Below are 14,504 nucleotides of genomic sequence, written 5' to 3'. Positions count from 1 at the left end.
AAAGGCAATGAGACACCACCAAAATATTTTAAGTGGAGAAGTGACCCAATCATATCAATTTTATGGATTTCCACCTTGACTGTAGTACGTAGAACAGACTAGAGGTGGGTAAGATTTTTTCTTTGCAAAAAATGTCCTATTCTTACACTTTTTTTCTTGCTCTTCTCTTGCATTTGCGCTTAGACCATTTTACAAAGGTCTTCCTAGGTGGCTGACCCCTGAGTGGGGAAGATCCCCTGGCAGAGGAAATGGCAACCTATTCCAGTATTCTCACCTAGAAAAGCCCAAGGATAGAGGAGCCTGGCAAGCTACAGTCCATAAGGTCGTAAAGAGTTGGACACGGCTGAGTGACTGAGCATGCGCACACACCATTTTACAAAATTGAAACCCTAGACAAAAGAATAAAAACTAGTTTAACAAGAAGGTTGCATGTGATTTGGTAATAAACTTTCTATAATAGGCATTCTACAATCGCTCATGTTGTCAATGCAGGAGACACGAGCTCTCCCCCTGGGTTGGAAAGATCCTTTGGGGAAGGAAATGGCAACTTGCTCCACTATTCTTACCTGGATAATCTCATGGACAGAAGAGCCTGGAAGGCTACAGTCTGTGGGGTCACAAAAGAGTTTTCATGACTTACCGACTAAACAACAACAACAACAACAACAACAATAAATTTTTCCACTCCTTTTGAAATAATATATAACTAGGTTTGATTTATAGCTCTGGACTAGAAATGATGTTTCTTTCTTCCATAACCATCAATTTCATATTAATGTAGCAACATTAAAAGTTTCCCAGAGAGGTATTACTCAAATGTTAAACTCCAGGGGAAAACTTTGAGTCATTTTGTTGCTCCTTATTATTTTTAATACTGTATAATTTAGTAATTAACTGTTCATCTCCCAGTATATAATAAAAAGGGCTTATAGGCAGAATATTGTGGCTACATGAGTGTTTGTTAATGAGTAAATAAATAAATTACAGACAGAAAATTGTTGACAACTGCTTTAATTTATAAGTGGTTCTTATTGTTGGGTTAAATGTTGTGTTCCTTCAACAGATTGCTTATTTTACTAATATGTTTGGGCTTTGTGGCTGCAATAATTGTGAGTGGAAATATATTTATACCCTATTCTATACAACAGACTGTTCAAAAATGGGAAAGGAGTACGTCAAGACTGTATACTGTCACCCTGCTTATGTAACTTATATTCAGAATACATCATGCAAAATGCTGGGCTGGATGAAGTACAAGCTGGAATCAAGATTGCTGGGAGAAATATTGATAACCTCAGACTTCCCTGATGGCTCAGTTGGTAAAGCATCTGCCTACAATGCAGGAGACCCAGGTTCAATCCCTGAATTGGGAAGATCTCCTGGAGAAGGAAATGGCAACCCACTCCAGTATTCTCACCTGGAAAATCCCATAGATGGAGGAGCCTGGTAGGCTACAGTCCATAGGGTCGCAAAGAGTCGGACATGACTGAGAGACTTCTTTCTTTTTTCTTTCTTTCAGATATGCAGATGACACCACGCTTATGACAGAAATCAAAGAGGAACTAAAGAGCCTCTTGATGAAGGTGAAAGAGAAGAGTGAAAAAGCTGGCTTGAAACTCAACATTCAAAAAACTAAGATCAAGACATCCAGTTACATCACTTCATGGCAAATAGATGGGGAAGCAGTGGAAACAGTGACAGACTTTATCTTCTTGGGCTCCAAAGTCACTGCAGATGGTGACTGAAGCCATGAAATTAAAAGACACTTGCTCCTTGTAAGAAAAGCTGTGATCAACCTAGACAACATATTAGAAAGCAGAGACATTACTTTGCCAGCAAAGGTCCATCTAGTCAAAGCTATGGTTTTTCCAGTCATCATGTATGGATGTGAGAGTTGGACCATAAAGAAAGCTGAGCACCAAAGAATTGATGTTTTTGAACTGTGGTGTTGGAGAAGACTCTTGAGGGTCCCTTGGACAGCAAGGAGATCAGACAAGTCAATCCTAAAGGAAATCAATTCTGAGTATTCATTGGAAGAACAGATGCTGAAACTGAAGTTCCAGCACTTTGGCCACCTGATGTGAAGAACTAACTCATTAGAAAAGACCCTGATGCTGGGAAAGACTGAAGACAGGAGGAGAAGGGGATGTCAGAGGATGAGATGGTTGGATGGCATCACTGACTCGATGGATGTGAGGTTGAGCAAGATCCAGGGGTTGGTGATGGACAGGGAAGACTGGCATGCTGCAGTCCATGGGATTGCAGAGTCAGACATGACTGAGCAACTCAACTGAACTGATACCCTACTCTGTCCCCAAAATCACCATAGATATTTGTACATGTAAATATGGCTTCCCAGGTGGCTCAGTGGATAAAGAATCCACCTGCAATGCAAGAGACATGGGTTCAATCCCTAGGTCAGGAAGATCCCCTGGAGGAGGGCATGGCTACCCACTCCAGTATTCTTGTCTGGAGAATCTCATGGATAGAGGAGCCTGGTGGTCTATAGCCCATGGGGTCAGAAAGAGTCGGACGTGACTGAGCATGCATGTGTATGTAAATATAATCCTTCATTGCAGGCAGAGAGGTGTTTCAAAACTAAATCTATAATAGGACTTATATAACAATCAAAGTGGTTCAGGTGTAACTATAGAATGTTTATCAAATAGCTCTTTGTGATGAATTTAATATAAAGTTCATGATAGAAAAATTTGCATTTCAGTTACTTCTAGATAAACATAACCAAAGTAACTAATACTTTTAAATAGTATATACTACTTCCTAGAGGTTAGGTTTCCCTGGTGGCTCAGATGGTAAAGAACCTGCCTGCATTGCAAGAGACCTGAGTTTGGTCCCTGGGTCAGGAAGATGATCCCCTGGAAAAGGGAATGGCTACCCACTCTAGTGTTCTAGCCTGGAGAACTCTATGGACAGAGGAACCTGGAGGGCTGCAGTCCATGGGGTCATGAAGAGTCAGACATGGCTGAGCAACTAACACTTTTACTTCACTTTGAAGTTGCTAATCCTTTTTAATTTTCATGATACCTTAATGAGGTTGGTACTATTATCATTCTCCAAATTAAATCTGAATAAACAGAGAGAGACGGGTTAAGCTGCTTGCTGTAGGTTGTAGGTTTTGAGACTGGTACAGAACACCAAGGGAGTAATAGTGAGAAGTAGATCTGTCCAGGGACTGATCCCTGGGGGGGCTCCAACACCTAGACGTTGGGTAGAAGCAGAGGGTCCCACAAAGAAGATGGAGAAGCAGCAACACTGAGATAAGAGGAAAGCCAAAATAACTCAGGGCGGCAAATGCCAAGTGAAGAAAGATGTCATGGTGGAGAGAGTCATCAGTTATGTCAAGTAATAGGTCAGATAAGAAGAGGGTTGAGTATTTACCATTTTGCATCTGACACCTGGAGATCACTGATAACCTGACCAGAACAGTGTAGATGTAGTTGAATGGAGGTAAAAGCCTTATTGGAGAAGGTTCATGAGAGAAGAGGAGACACAGGGTAGTGAGGGGACCCTTAGAAATTTTGCTGCAAGAGGGAAATGTCAATAGCTAGTGGGAAAAAATCAATTAAAAATTATTTTTTAGTGGGAGAAATAATAGGCCATTTGAATGTTGAAACTGTAGAAAGAAAAACATGGTGAACTAGGAGGGAGAGGAGAGAATACCTGGAGCAATCTCTCTGAGCTGGTGAGAGGAGGTGGGATCTAGAGCACAGATGGAAGGGCTGCCTTTGAACAGCTCACCTGTAGTAACAGACAGGACGGCCGAGCAGAAGTGTGGAAGGTGGAGTGAGGTGTTAGTGGGAGTGTGTGGAAATGATCGTATAATTATTTCATCTGCTCAGTGAAGGAGACTTATAAGCTAAGTGTGAGGACAGGTAAGAGGAGGTATTTGAATTTTCAGGTGGTTTGAGAGAGTATAAGAACAATAAACTACTGTGCTTAAAACAGATAGCTAGTAGGAACTTGCTGAATAGCACAGGTTGCTCATTTTGGTGCTCTGTGTTGACCTAGATGGGTGGGATGGTGGGGGGGATGGGTAGGAGGGAGGTCCAAGAGAGAAGGGAGATATATATATATATATATATGACTTATATATATATATATATATATGCATGTGTGCATGTGAAGTAGCTTCAAGTCATGTCTGGCTCTTCGTGACCCTATGAACTATAGCCCGTCAGGCTCTTCTGTCCATGGAATTCTCCAGGCAAGAATACTAGAGTGGGTTGCCATGTCCTTTTCCAGGGGATCTTTCCAACCCTGGGATTGAACCTGACTTTCCTGTGTCTCCTGCATTGGCAAGCAGATTCTTTACCACTAGGGCCACCTGGAAAGCCCAGATATATGTATAGTTGATTCAGTTTGTTGTAAGGCAGAAGGTAACACAACATTGTAAAGCAATTATACTCCAATTAAAAAAAAAGAATAAAGCAGGAGAAATAAAGTGTTATTTCTGGGGAAAATTAAGGGCTTACTTGGGGTTCGTGTTCATGAATTTAAAGAAAGACCAGTGAGAATAGCTGTGTGGTATCTACAGCTGTGTTCATCTACATGGGTCCAAGCATGGACTAGATAGAATTAATTTAGCTAGCATGTGAGTCTGGCCAACTGAGGACAACATATTAAGGGAGGGAGTTGTAGGGAGGTGTAAGGTAGAGATTACAATAATTGTCCATGGAAAATAAGCTGGTAAGGAGGGAAGGGATGATTAAGGAAGATAAGGAACACGGAAAGGTTCCATCAAGGATCTGGAGTCTCAGAGTGAGTGAAAGATAGGAGTTCAGGTACCAAAGGGATTTGACTGGAAAGATAGGAGGTGGTAATCAAAGAGTGGGATGGTAGAATGGAGATAATGAGGGGATTATGATTATTGATGATAACTGATAATAATATGATTATTGATGAGGTCTAGGAAATATCCAGTAGACTGAGTGATTGAGGAGCAAGATCACTAGAGGAGGGGAGGTCAAGGACCTCAGCAGAATGTGGGAAGTTCATCCGGAAGGATATTACCATTAACACAGAAGTAGAGTTGAAGAGAGCAACAGTGATCCAGGAAATGAGGGAAACGCCACCTGGGGGTTAGTAGTGAACCCTAGCAATGAAGATAAGAGGTTAAATAGTCTGGTGACATGAGATGCAAGGGGGCTTCCCAGGTGGCGCTGGTGGTAAAGAACCCGCCTGCCAGTGCAGGAGACAGAAGAGACCCAGGTTTGATCCCTGCGTAGAGGGCATGGAAACCTTCTCCAGTATTCTTGCCTGGAGAATCCCATGGACAAAGGAGTCTGGCAGGCTACAGTCCATTGGGTCTCAAAGAGTCAGACACAGCTGAAGTGATTTAGCACGCATGCCCATGAGATGCAAGTGTGGGTGTTTTAGGGAGGAGTTAGAATGATCAGAAAGTGGAAAACAAGAGCACAGTCCTTGAGAAGCCTACAGGGGAAGCAGAATCCTCAGGGGAGAGAGGGAAAGACATTGTTTCCACTGGGACTTTCCACTGGGAAAGACATTGTTTACTTGGGGAATTTAAAGCTTAAATGGAGACAATGCTCCTACAGTACTCAGCACAGAAACGCCAGGGATTTTTTTTCTTTTTCTTTTTGTTACCAAACCCTGAGAACTGTGCCGGTGCTGGACTTTCCCATTTTGGAAGAGAGTTCAGTTCAGTTAGACTCCATTTCCTCAGGAACAAATGGTAGCTTCAGGCTTCAGAGCGCGGGATGAGCTGCTGACCGAAGTGGCATGATTAGCAAACAGAATCAAAAGCCTACGTGGTGTGACCTGTTGGGACCAGTGTTGGTTTCATTGGTGCCAGTTGCTAAAAGTGTTACCATTAAACTCCTATCAAGGAGTTGCCTCTGAGTGATTTTATTCTGTTTTTCCTCTGTGTGCGTGCTAAGTCCCTTCAGTGAAGTCCGACTCTTTGCGAACCTATGGACTGTAGTCCACCAGGTTCCTCTGTCTATGGGGATTCTCCAGGCAAGAATACTGGAGTGGGTTGCCATGCCTGCCTCCAGGGAATCTTCCAGATCCAGGAATCAAACCCTAGTCTCTTATGTCTCCTGCATTGGCAGGAGGGGTCTTTACCACTTGCACCATCTGGTGTTTAAAAGTTTTCCCTTTTCTGCAGAGGTTTATTTTTCTGATCATCTAAAATGGTCTTTTGTATACCTAAAGCTTAATTTCATACTCAAATAATTTGAAACCAAGAAGAAACTGTTGGACCATGGAGGAAGGAAAGAAGATGGGAGCTCATATTAAGTGCTGACCTATGCCAAGCATTGTGGTAAGGATTTTCCACATTTGAATTCTTTGATTCATGTGTTCATTCATTCATTAACTCACCAAAAGTGTGTGTGTGTGTGTGTTTGTGTGTATGTGTATCGAATCCTTGCTAAATACTAGGGATTCAGCAATAAAATAGACAGAGATTCTCCTCCTTGGAGGAGCGTATGGTTAAATGAGAGAAACAGCTAAGCAAACAGAAATTATAATGGGACATATGTTATTAATAATTAAAGAATATTCAGTAAGCACTAGATACACTGTAAAGATCCTTTACATTGGTTCATTTAATCTTGTCAGCAGTCTTCTCAGACACTATGTTAATCATCTCATAATAATGCTGTTATAAACCATTTCAAACCTCAGTGGCTCATGACCATAAATATTTACTTCTCTTGCATTTTTTTTTTTTTTTCTGCTTTAGACTATTGGTCAGCTGGACTTAGCTCCAGGCTTCTGACAGGATTCTGGTCTGCTCATGTGTCTCCGTGTTCTCCCTTTTATAGCAATTCTTCCAGGACATATTGAAGCCCTCACTCACGGCAAATCCATCAGCACTCCACTGGTCAAGGTCTGAGGCATGGTCAAGCCCAGCATCAGTGGGTGGGGATGTCTTCTGCCTCCTCCAGTGAGAGTTCCTGCAGTCACCAGGTGAAAGTGAAGAGTTGAGGACAGTGATTCGATCAAGTGTAGGTGCTGACTATTGTATCATCCCCAGCTTACCGGTGAGGACATTTAAAGTAAAGAACTTAAGCAACTTGCCCAGGATAAGCGAGCTAGGAACCTTAACCCTTGGATCCCATACCCTTGACCACTACACTATTTTGCACAGGCTACTTGGGGAGGGCATAGGGGAGGTGGCTTACCAGCCTGTAGAGGTATAAAGTGTTTAAGGAGGATCTGTAGGAAAGGAAGGGCCTGGAGCTGATCCTGAGTAGGATATGGCCTGACTGGCAGTTTCTATCCGGTTTAGCAGTGAGCGGGGTATAGGTAGTGGTTAAAGCAGTTTCACTGGAGAGGTGAGAGCAGAAGGCAGGTGGGTGGGTTAAATGGTACATGGGAGGTGTCGAAAGAGAAACAGGCTCTGGAAGCTTGGCTAAGGTGGGTAGGAAAAAAAAATAAAACAACAGGATGGGAATAAGATAGAAGATTAGCATTTGGGTTTTTTCCTTCAGAGACCTGAAAGTTAGTAGAGAGGTCCTGTTGGATTATGGTTTGATCTCTAGAATATCCATCACACCCTTGCCCTTCTGTATAAGATGGTCCTGCTGGATGGTGGGAGGTGAGGAGAGAGGAGTTGAATGTCACTCACAAAAAGAGGGAGAGGGAATGATTTCAATGAGTGTGTGTGCTTTTGCACGTAACATGTAGTCTCCCTTAGTGTCTGTCTTGTACTGAATCAATACATTTATTTAATTGGCATTAAATACAATAAATATGAGGTAACATGTATATTGCAAGCAGATTTGAAAAGACTTTCTTGAAGTCCCCATTGCTTGAAATGGAATCCTACACAATATTCCAAGCTCATGGTAGATTAGTAAAACTTACTCCTTCCTTTCACATACAAAAGGGTCTGCTGAAGCCTCAGTCATGGAACTATGTGGGTTCAGTTCAGTTCAGTTGCTCAGTCGTGTCCAACTCTTTGCGATCCCATGGACTGCAGCATGCCAGGCCTCCCTGTCATCATCAACTCCCGGAGTTTACTCAAACTCATGTCCATTGAGTTGGTGATACCATCCAACCATCTCATCTTCTGTCGTCCCCTTCTCCTCTTGCCTTCAATCTTGCCCAGCATCAGGGTTTTTTCAAATGAGTCAGTTCTTCACATCAAGTGGCCAAAGTACTGGAGTTTCAGCTTCAGCGTCAGTCCTTCCAATGAACATTCGGGACTGATTTCCTTTAGGATAGACTGGTTGGATCTCCTTGCAGTCCAAGGGACCCTCAAGAGTCTTCTCCAATACCACCTCAAAAGCGTCAATTCTTCGGTGCTCAGCTTTCTTCATAGTCCAAGTCTCACATCCACACATGACTACTGGAAAAACCACAGCTTTGACTAAATGGATCTTTGTTGGCAACGTAATGTCTCTACTTTTTAATATGCTGTCTAGGTTTGTCATAACTTTTCTTCTAAGGATCAAGTGTCTTTTAATTTCATGGCTGTAGTCACCATCTGCAGTGATTTTGGAGCCCCTCCAAACTAAAGTCTGTCACTGTTTCCACTGTTTCCCCATCTATTTGCCATGAAGGGATGGGACCAGATGCCACAATCTTAATTTTCTGAATATTGAGTTTTAAGCCAACTTTTTCATTCTCCTCTTTCATTTTCATCAAGAGGCTCTTCACTCCTTCTTCACAAGGGTGAAGGTGGTGTCATCTGCCATAAAGGTGGTGTCATCTGCATATCTGAGGTTATTGATATTTCTCCTGGCAATCTTGATTCCAGCTTGTGCTTCATCTAGTCCAGCATTTCGCATGATGTACTCTGCATATAGGTTAAATAAGCAGGGTGACAATATACAGCCTTAACATACTCCTTTCCCGATTTGGAACCAATCTGTTGTTCCATGTGGGTTAGGAAATTATAACTTTTAGAGGTAGTTGGTATATGCATGCATATGAAGCTTTTTGCACGCCAGAATTCATACAAGGATTTTTTTAATTGGAGTGTAATTGCTTTACAATGCTGTGTATCATACAAGGTTTTGAACTTTTACTTTGTTATCTTTTAAAACAATGCAGGTGACTACAGCTCAAAATAAACCAATGAAGAAATTCAATTTGCCTTTCAGTATTTGAGATAAATAGTTCAGTAGGTTAGGTCAGGTTTGCTTCCCAATATCACAGCTTTAATTGGTTTCTTTGACATTTAGGATTCAAATGAATTGAAAATATGTGAGTGACTTGAAAGTAGTTGAAACATTCAATTTTGGACCAGGGATGATGTGCCTGGCTAAGAGATGCGTTATGTGATTGTGAAAAGAATTTCAATTCATTACTATTTATTAGTGAATAACAAGTAATCTCAAAGTTAAAGGGTCATAAAATAAAAAGAGCTCATCCCATTCCTGATATGTGTCTCTCACAGATGGGAGCTGTGCTCTGCTTTATCTTCTTCCAGGTCACCATAGGAGGGGGAAACCAGGCATGGTGAATTGTGACTTTAATTTTAAGGTTTCTGCCTGGAATAGGCACAAGTTACTCCAGCACATATTACACTGAGCAGAGCAAGTCACACAACCACACCTCACTAGAAGTGTCAGGGAAGTGGAATCAATCCCAGAAGGAAAGAAGCCAAAAAGATTTAGTGAATAGCACTAATGACAAACAAATGGAAGGTATCCTACTTGTCATTAGCACTATTCTCTGATTCTGACTGTGGTCTGGACTGCAGGTGGCCATGGCCTCTGCTCACCCCTCCTGATTCTCTTTCCATCTTTCTGCACTCTGCTCAGCTCCAGAGGCTGACTTCTACGCAGTGCATCTCCTGGGCTCTCTTGCCCTCTGGTTTCTCATTGGATTTGACCACTGCAAGTCTTTGGCTACAGTTTGAAGAGTTAAGAGAAGAAAGATGCCGAGATATCTGTTCTATGGATCCTTCCTTGCTGGGCTGCATTTGTTAGAGGCTGAATTCTTCTCTTCAAGGTCAAAGGCCCTAATCAGACAGGCTTCTTCTATAGCTACAACTGTCTCTAGTCTTTGGGTGGAAATGGCTTCTCTCTGGTGGTACACCCAAGGTCCTTCACCACCCTTTATTGATTTCTTTTAATCTGTCCACATCCTCATAAAAAGAGAATCTTCACTAAATATATGTCGTTTACCCTTTATAGTATGTTGTTTCTTGCTAGGGGGTATGATCAGTAAAAGTGTAATGACTCTTGGATCTACAGTTTTGGTGGGCTGCAGGCTGGCTAAGAGCTGCTCAGATTCCACTGAGGGTGGAATGCCCCAAGGAGAATGAAGGAACAGGAAGATCTGCTTAGGTGACAGAGCAGAGCCATGGACTGGGAAGCTCCTCTCTGGGAGCAAGGTAGAAGCAAGGAGTGTTCCCTATCCTCAAGGACAGAGGAGCCTCTCAATGACTGGTCAATAGCACACCAGAATTTCTATCATCAGTGAATGCCATGTGTTCCCTATTGTTTCCCCTTTGAACAAGCTTGTTTATTATTGATTATCTGTCCCCATTTCACCATTGTATATTGACTGTGTTAGGGGAGATAAGCTGTCTTTTTAATTTATTTGTCTCTGGTCAAGAGGACTCATGTCCACATCTGTTGGAGAGGGTCCTGTGCATCACAATGGACATTGAGCTTGATGTCATGGCCAAATGTGACTTAGGGATTTTACATCTTAGGGACAGAGTGAATGTGTTTACATGAAGGGAGAAGAGTGAACCTGCTACTTGGTGACCAGTAGGGTGATAGTCATTGGTGCTGGCTTTCCTTCTGAGCTTATGATGGAATGACACTTTCTTGCTCTTTGGCATTAAATGTGGTTGTATCACTTACTTGGTAGAGCAAATGGTAAAGAGTGTACCTGCCAATGCAGGAGACACAAGAGATGAAGGCTCGATCCTTGGGTTGGGAAGATCCCCGGAGAAGGAGATGGCAGCCTGTTTCAGTATTTCTTGCCAGGAAAATTCCATGAACAGAGGAGCCTGGTGGTTTACAGTCCATGGGGTTGCAAAGTCAGACACGACTGAGCACTCACATGCCACACCATCACTTACTTTGATCAATAACTTGTTCTACTTCTGGGTGGAAGCTTTAAGAGAACCAGTGTGTGAGTTGACATATTTAAGTAACATTCCAGATATGGGTCACCCCACAGGTCTTTGGCCCCAGAGTGAGGAATACAGCAGAGAAGCGTCCTCCATGACCTACGTTGAATTTGTACAATTGGAGTAGGAAATAAATCTTTGTGGTTTTATTTCACTGAGATTTGAAGGATTTTTTTTTTTTTTATCACAGCTCAGTCTAGCCTCTGCAGACTCATGTTGTAGGGAAGATGATTCTAGACAGAGTACAGTCTATGCATGGAGGCCAGAAATTGCATGTCATTGGTATGCCAGGATGAATAATTTGGTGTCTTAGGAGAGTAACGTACTTGAGAAAAGAAAGGAATGGTGAGAACACTTTAATGACACTTACAGAAATGCAGATTTTATCCTGATGATAAAGGGGAGGAGGTAGTGGATTATGGGAGAGATTTGATCAGAGTGTAGAGGAGGCTATAGATTGGAGCAAAAGAGACTTATTAGTTGGTTGCTTTAAGAGTCTAATAGTATCCAGGTTAGGGCAGTGGTCATGGAAGTCGAAGCGCAAGGAAAGAGGAGCAACTTGGAGGTCAGTCAGTGCTACTTGATCATTTGGAGGTGTGTGGTGGGGACAGTGAAAAGTCGAAGATGATCTGAGATGATTTGGGGGAGCTTGGGGATGTTAGTTTTGCTTTAGCATCCATGTTTGCCTTAGTAGTTTTCAGCAAATTGCCTGATTAGAAATCAAGGACGATTGTTTTGTCTTATCCTGGGAATGATCCTTTAATTGCTAAAGTCAAGGGTGGCATGTCTCCCCCTTCTCATTCTCTCCTTCAGTGGGAGGAGTGGTGGCAGGGGTGGAGTATGATGATCAGCACACTTTTACCTTTGCCTTCTCTGAAATGTTGTAAAGTCTGATGCGCCTGATCCAGGGAGGAGAATCACATTTACCAGTCCTCTACTGTTTCACACATTATTGAGATTAGAAGAGATGCGAGGAGGGTGAACCTTCAAATCAATGGGATTATGTGAGTTTTCTTTAAAGAACATTTCAAAGTTGTATGCACAATTTAAATGTAGTCCTGAGGAAATCAAGACGCCATGAAAAAAAAATCTGTAAGTGTACTCAGGCAAATAAACTGTGCATATTTCACAAAATGGCACCATCTCTAGAAAGAGCTCTTAGTTCATCTCTTAAAGGGACAGGAGCATCTTCAGGTGTTTCAGTGTGTGTTAGTAGCTCAGTCATGTCCAATTATTAGCGATCTCATGGACTGTAGCCTTCCAGGCTCCTCTGTCCATGGGGATTCTCCAGGCAAGATGGGAGTGGGTTGCCATGCCCTCCTCCAGGGGATCTTCTCGACCCAGGGATTGAACCTGGGTCTCCTGCATTACAGGCATATTCTTTACTGTCTGAGACACCATGGAACCCTACTGAAACCATATGCTGTATGAGAGAAACAAGACCATTGGTTCCCTGACCTCACTTGTCTCTTAACCCTACTCCAGCCCCTAGGTGCCTTCTTTCTCGTTTTAGTATTTTGCAAGTGTAGTTGTTCATTTTTTCTTCTTCTTGGATTCCTTTGTGTTCCACTCCCACTTTTTTGAATGGGATCGAATGTTTCATTTCATGGCCACCCCACTCCCCAATGGAACATGCCCTGACCGAAATAGATGCTCTGTGTGGCTGCCACCAAGAATCTCCACTCCCTAGGTCCATTTCATTGTTTGTCTTGGGCTTCTCAAGTGGGTGTGCAGAAAGGAGCATTAGTGTCACCTGGGACCGTGAGAGAGTGCACATCCCCAGGCTTCTACAGATTCCAGGAATCAGAAGCTCACCTGTTTTTCTTTTAAACAAACCCTCCAGATAGGACTCTGAAGCATAAATGAAGCTGAAATGAGGACCATTGGTCTAGGGAAGTCCACAGAAATAACCTGTCTGCTCTGCTGTGGTGAGATTTGGGGATGGTCTGCTGATGAGCTATTTACTAGTAAGGAGTTTAATTGTGAGAAGTGGATGTTGGGACCTGGAGCAAAATCACTATCCCTCTCAGGGCCTTAGTTTCTTCATCTTAGAGACTAGGCAGCAGGCTGGCTGGCAGCTCCAGTTTAGGCACCACAGAGGAGCACCAGGAGTTTGTTGATCATTTCTAATATTTCAGAAAGCTTCAGAGAACTGATGGGATTATGCTTTCCCTCAATATGTTTCGAGGACTGAGCACTTCTGGGCTAAAACAAGTCATGAGACTATGAGCTTCTCGCAGTGATTTGTTTTCATATTCCTAGGGCTTAATCATAGGCTCTGGCCCAGTGGAAGCCCTTCAAGTAATGTTTTCCAAACTGAAATAAAAATCACTGTGAGAACTCACAGATACAGAGAACAAATGAGTGCTTGCTGGAGGGGAGGAAGTTGGGGGTGTGTGAAATAGGTGAAGAGGACTAAGAGGTACAAACCTCTAGTTATAAAACAAATAAACCACAAGGATGTAACATATAGCACAAAGAACGCAATCAATAATACTGTAATAACTTTGTATGGGGACAGATGGTTACTAGACTTTTTGTGGTGATCATTTTATAATGTATGCAAATGTCAAGCCTTTATGTAGTACACCTGAAACTAACATACTATTGTAGATCAAACTGTATTTTATTTTTTTAATTTATTTCTTTTTTAGATCAAACTGTATTTTAATCAAAAAAATAGTAAATAAATAAGGGAAAAGTATCACTGTGAAAATACAGCTTATTTTCTGTTCATCAGAAGCTCTGATTGATTTCAAAGGAAGGTCATGGAATTCATGTTTTTAAGGATGCGTATCAATGGTTGCAGTATTAGATTCCCACAAATAAAGGATATTCAAGATAGGGACCAGCTGGCCTCCACCTTAAACTTGGCTTGCTATCACTCCTATGGATGAGAGCCCAGTTTGCTTATTCATAAGTCTGTGTGGTTTCAGTTATTTATGATTTTCTGCTGAAACTGGATGTGGTTCCTTTGGTCCTGCAGGATCCATCTGGGTCACTGACAGGCCCCCTGCTGTGTCCGTGTGTGCAGTGTTTATTGGCAGTGCAAAATTAAGCAGGATGGCGGGGAAATTGCATCTTAACAGGCTGCGGAAGGTGTCCAGTGGCTGCGTGGGAGAATGTGAGGCTGTTCCAGGACCCTTCCAAGCGCTTTGAGAGACTTACTGGTCTGAAACCGTGGTGTCTCCTTCAATCTTGACTGTTTGCAAGGGGAACAGATTGAAAACTTCTCCCGCTGTGTTGGGCTGTCAGAAGGAGAGAGAAAAGTGACGCTTCCTGCTGCTTTAGAAGGGAAGTGAATCAGCAGGGGCCCTGGTTTCCTCCAAACTCTAATTATTGTCTGTTTCTGAGACTGTCTAATCCAACAGCCACACTTGTAAAATCTGAACTCCAGGGTCAGACACACAGAGGGGCAAGA

This window comes from Cervus elaphus, chromosome 21, assembly GCF_910594005.1.
Source record: "Cervus elaphus chromosome 21, mCerEla1.1, whole genome shotgun sequence".
NCBI lineage: Eukaryota > Metazoa > Chordata > Mammalia > Artiodactyla > Cervidae > Cervus > Cervus elaphus.
Note: the sequence above shows the minus strand (reverse complement) of the source record.